The sequence below is a fragment of the Malania oleifera genome, chromosome 7 (assembly GCF_029873635.1).
Source record: "Malania oleifera isolate guangnan ecotype guangnan chromosome 7, ASM2987363v1, whole genome shotgun sequence".
Lineage (NCBI taxonomy): Eukaryota > Viridiplantae > Streptophyta > Magnoliopsida > Santalales > Ximeniaceae > Malania > Malania oleifera.
The window spans coordinates 41,063,873-41,069,525 of record NC_080423.1 but is presented as its reverse complement, the minus strand read 5'-3'; positions in this window follow the sequence as shown (position 1 = coordinate 41,069,525).

Genomic DNA, 5,653 nt, shown 5'->3' with positions numbered 1-5,653 from the left:
CAAAAACCTCAAAGGGAGCACGTTGATTGGTTAACACTCAAAGACAAATTAACTAAGAGTTTATTTAAATTCTGAATTGTTGGGAATTTGAGTTGTGGTCACCATTGAAGAAATAAATTTCATTCTCTACAGGGCTTGCATAAAATTTCATTACCACGGGGCTTACATATATTAGCAAGGCTGCAAACAAAAAAAAAATATCTTAAATTCTTGAAAAACTGAAAATTGCTAAAAGGCTATCTTGGTTGGGTATTTGTGGATTGAATACTTTGATTGTTGAATGGTTAGTTGCTTGTTTAAGTTTTATTTACTTGTGTTGTGTTGAATACTTTAGTTGCTGGTTTGTGGATTGAACAAGTAAATAAGCTTTTGCTAAACAAGTAAATAAGCTTTTATTGTGTATTGGATAAATCAACAAAAAGTCAAGAATTCATTAAAAGAATTAAAAGAGGTTAAGGATTCTTGAAAAGTATTAAAAGAAATTTTTTAAAACCAACTCACCCCTCTCTTGGGACTACACCTTAGATTAAAATTTTTCCATCTATAAATACATGTTATATCAAAGGATTAAAGACACCAATACATACAATCAACATTCAAGCATAATACTTTCTACTCTTCAAAGATCATCTTGCTAAAACACTTTTGCTGAAGTTTTCTACTGAAATTATGCTAATCAAAGCCTACGGTTCGTTGCTTTTTACTGAGTTTCTCAATCTAAGAAAGAACCCTGGTGATAAATTCTTGAGCTTCATCTTTCTATATTGAATTTAATTGAAGTATATTTGTTTTAAATTGTACTAATCTGCTCTTGCTAAAAGAGTTTCTTTGTACACAAGAATTATTTTTATTTCTCTTATTGTTTTTTACGGTTTAGGATTCTTGAATCGTTGGACTACCGAGCATGGGGTATCGCTTGGAGAGGAGGGCTCCATCCTACTTGAAGGAGTGTGTAAATAGTTTGCTTCGCCTGATTAAGGGAGTGGTATAATGAAATCATTTGGTGGTTTGCCTAAGGCGAGGACGTAGGCGGGTATAGCCAAACCTCGTAAAATCTCGGTGTCTTTCTCTTCCCTAAAACTCTCTTTAATTTTCTACATATGTAAATTGCATGGATGTTTACTTAATTGCTAAAAATAAATATTCATTGAGAATTGCAGAAACCTTGATTAAAGAAAGTACATTGATTGCGAAAATCTTGATTAAAGGAAATACGTTGATAAATATCAAAAGTTTATTAATATACACAAACTCAAGTAATTTGTTTGATATCAAAATCTGTGTTTTTGGAAGCTTGCTGAAATTTTTATTTTGTTTCATATTGTGAAATCAAGCTTACCTTATTGATTAAGTGTTGATCATCGCAAATCAATTATACTTGTGTGATTGTAATTAATTTAATCTAAAAAAAGGCTATAACTATATTAAAGTTTCCTAAGAAATTTTAAAAACCCAATTCATCACCCCCCCCCCCCCCTTCTTTTTCATGGGAGTACACCTTACTTCTCAATATGTACCTAGCACACACTCACCTCACCACCATGGAACCAAAAGGGGAAAAAAAATTTTAGGCCCTCTCTATTTGATGATGATCAAAGGGGGAGAAATTTTGTTGGTGTTACATGTATGAGGGAGAAATGTATGTGGGGGTAGAATGCATATGAACTCAATTTTATAATATGTATGTTTAAAGCTCTAATATGAAAAATATAATTAAATATTTTTATGACTTATATGCATAAAGTAAGGGGGAGCAAATTGTAGATATGCATATAGTAAGGGGGAGCATATTTTAGTCTCATTCTAGAATATGCATAATATGAGGGGGAGCTTTAAATTTTAGCCTATAGAGAACACCAATGGTTTGCAATCATAAAAAAGGGGGAGAATTTTAGCCTTAGAGGCTATGTGAGATTAGTTGTATTGTTTTGATGATAACAACCCATTAGTGGTTCTAGGTGAACTTTTCTTTGCATAATAAGCTATAGTAAGTCAAACTCAAGTGCAAAGATTAAGTAAATTAGTAATGGGTTAGACATCATCAAAAAGGGGGAGGATGTTAGCCTTGTTGGCTACACTATCATGGTCTTATGTGTTTTGATGATATTAACCTATATATAATTTCTAGTGTTTTCCATCTTTGCTGATCATGTTTAGTACAGGTTCAGTAGCAATTACATGAAGTACTAAGATCAGAGGCAAAGATCAGACCCAGTTGACATTCGAATAGGAAGATCAAATAGACATGTACTCGAAAAGGACTCAAGCACATCCAAGGAAGCTTAATGTTATATTATATGTAATGGGGTGTGTGTTTGAGGTAGTTTATGTTGTAACTCTTGCATTTTGTTTCTTACATGATTTCTGAGTAGGAGTTGAGCAATTGCATGCATACTAGGACACATGAGTCTATAGGATTTCACCTAAGTCAACAAACTCACATACATGGTTTTCAAAGTTAACTTAAAGAGTTTGTCAAAAGAATCCTAAACTTAAATATGTTTTTCAAAGGGACAAGTTTTCATTATCTTGGTTTTATAAACGTTTTCATACTTAGTCTTGGTTATGTCAAAAAGAGTTTTATGTCCTAAGCACTCAAGAAAGTCAAGTATATTTTCATAAAGGAAATATTATGCATATAAGATATCGAAATGAATTTTCAAATGTGTTTTTATTACACAAGATATCTTATACTCAAGGGGAAACTCATTTGGACAAGTACTAAACTCTATTAGACTTAATATATTTCATATACTTTTGTCCAAGAATGTTTTAATTGTTTAAAAGGCTTTTTGGTTGGGTTTAAAACCTAAGTTATGCACCTATAAAATTTCCTAAATACCCTTTGGTTTTTGGGGCATAACTTTTTCTAGAAAATTCGAAAAAGAACGATCTTGGTGTCCCTGGAAAGCTAAGAAAAAATCCCACAATTTTCATGTTGATGACTTTTTCTGATTCAGGGTACTCATTGATGATAACATGGGATTCGTCGATAAGTTGTTAATCAACACTAGTCGTCGAGTGCAGGGCACTAGTCAACGAGCCCAACGGGCAGAATGATGCTAACGGGCAAAAATGGCTAGTTTTATTTGAGAATTGCTCTAAACGGTCCAATAACGGCTATTTAGGTATTTTGGCTATAAATACAAGATATTAGGCTTGTTTAGATATGGTTTTGGTGATTTATACAAGTCCATAGTGAAAAATATCATTTTATTTAAAACCTAGCACTTTGCATTTTTATTATTCATTCCAAGTGCTCCATCTCTCTTGCTCACTTATCTTGTTTGAATCATTTCTTGAGAGAGTAGTGTGAGGTTTGATTGTATTTGATATCAGCTCATTGTGAGGAGCATTGCTCTATATTATCCATCATCTTGTAAAAGGTTCTTTGTGAACCGTTGTTAGTGAAGGTTCTTTGTGAACCGAAGTGAAGGCTCTTGGTGAGTGTGGTAGGGATTTGTTCTCGAGTGTAGGGATTTGTTTCCAAGTTTTTTAAGGCTTCTCCACCGGTGAAGGAGTATCCTTAGTGGATTGTGGAATCCTTGATTTTGTGCTAAGGCGTGGACGTAGGCTTGGTACTGAATCACGTTAAATACCGGTGTTAAGCTTTTCTTTCCCCATACTCTTTATTTTTTGTCTTGTGCATGATTTATATTTTGTATTGTGATATAATTGCTTGCCATCTTACTAAGACTATTGTTTTATAGAGAGAAATTTTTAATATGCGAAAAGAGTCATTCACCATTCCCTCACCCCCCCCCCCCGGCCCCCCCTCCCCCCTCTCCCCTCTCTGACTCTACATTATATATCCACTGCAGGGCACACATATATACTCCACGGGCTACAATGACTAACAAGGGCTAATGCTACTACATCCTTATCTAACCTAAAGGTTCATTTCAAGTATAGAGCTAGTGAAGTTCGATGCAAGAAGGGTTAAGGAACAGATAAACAATTATTTTTAACAAACAATTGCAAACAACAATAGAAGAGTCAAAGATTTAACCAATTTAATTCAAGGTAATCAATAGCTAAACCTTGGCTCAACTCTCTAAGGTTCCCAGTGGAGTTGCCAAGTTGTCGACGCGTCTCAACACTCCAACTCCATGGCAACTGGGCTAGTAATTATGAAAAATGGTGTGTGAGATTTTGGGTTTTCAAAAAAAATATTCAACAAAGTCATGACTATCTTGTTATTTTCTTAGGTGTGTTTAGTTCACCTAAATATCTATACCAGTTTCAGCCTCTAAGATAACCTTAGGTCAGAAACTAGTAGTCTTGATTTGCATAACTACAGTAGGATTTGAAAGTTCGGTTATACAGGGGAAAGGTATTTGTGCCCCCCGCATAATCATCCTAACAAACGATACTTGACTATCCTTTGATTCCCCGTTTGAACTTCTTTTCTTACTATTTTTAAGATGTTCCAAAAAAAAATTTTATTTAGTTTTGAATTGTTTAAATTTATATAATTTCATATAATCATATGAGGTATATACATTATATTTAATAAATTTCTTATATATGGATAAAATAATCAAAATTTTAGACACATGACATTATTAAAATATCAACATCCGATAATTTGACTTATAATCTAAGTTAGGCTAGCTATTAAAATTTTTTACTAGTTGCCATATGTTACAACTCAAAGACCTCAATCTTAGTTCAGAGCGAAGAACATCCATGGAAAAGCAGGCACTAAGTAAGCTTTGTCCTACTCATTTAATCCATTAATTTAAGAATTGGAGCGTTCACCCACTGCTGTTCTGCTCAAAGTCCAAAAAAATATCAAGAGAGTATTTTTATCATTTTTTTTTTAGCATAATTTAGTGATCAAACCAAAGGCACGGCGATAACAGTTACAAATCTCGTTTATTTAATTAACTAGCTAGAATAAAGTGTTAGTAAAAATTAAAATTTATTCCTAAAGATGTAGTAAGTGGAAACAGTTAATATTTTACATAAATTGTAAATTTAATGTGAATAACTAATATTTTATTTCACAATGGTTCTGATAGTTTGGTTTTCATGTTAATTTTGGAAGTGGATTCAGATGTTCTAGGAAAATTGGAAATTTGATTTTTTAACCCTAATAATCTACCCTGGCCTCCAGAGAAGTTTAATTAAAAAAGAACATGTGACAGTCACTACTCCAGCCATCCAGTACAGAGTCTACACAAGCAGCGTAGATTGTTTGGCTGCCAGCGTATTCAAATTGTAAATCAAAACCTTCTGGTTTGCTAAAGCATTATAACCTTTAATGATGCTGGTGATTTCGTTGAAGAGGCAAGTGGCTTTCCAAAAGCATCCTTGCCATCGGAATCATCCCATGTGAAGATCTGTTTGGTAATTTTGTAGGATGGGCTCACGTAATTTCATTTCATGCTCAGGCCACTTCATCTTGTTGCCTACGTTAATGTTCGTTCCCAATTATCCTCCCTAGAGATTTAGAACCAAACTTCTTGTTTTTAGCATGCTACGCGAAGGTTGAAGCCCTCAGGGGTCCAATATTCATGGCGATCAACTATTTTCTTTTGCCCAAACCACACTGAAAAATTAGGCTCCGCATGATATGGGAACGGGCAACCAACCAACCAGAAACTATCCATCGAGACAAATGAAAAAAAACTCATGTTACTATTTACTA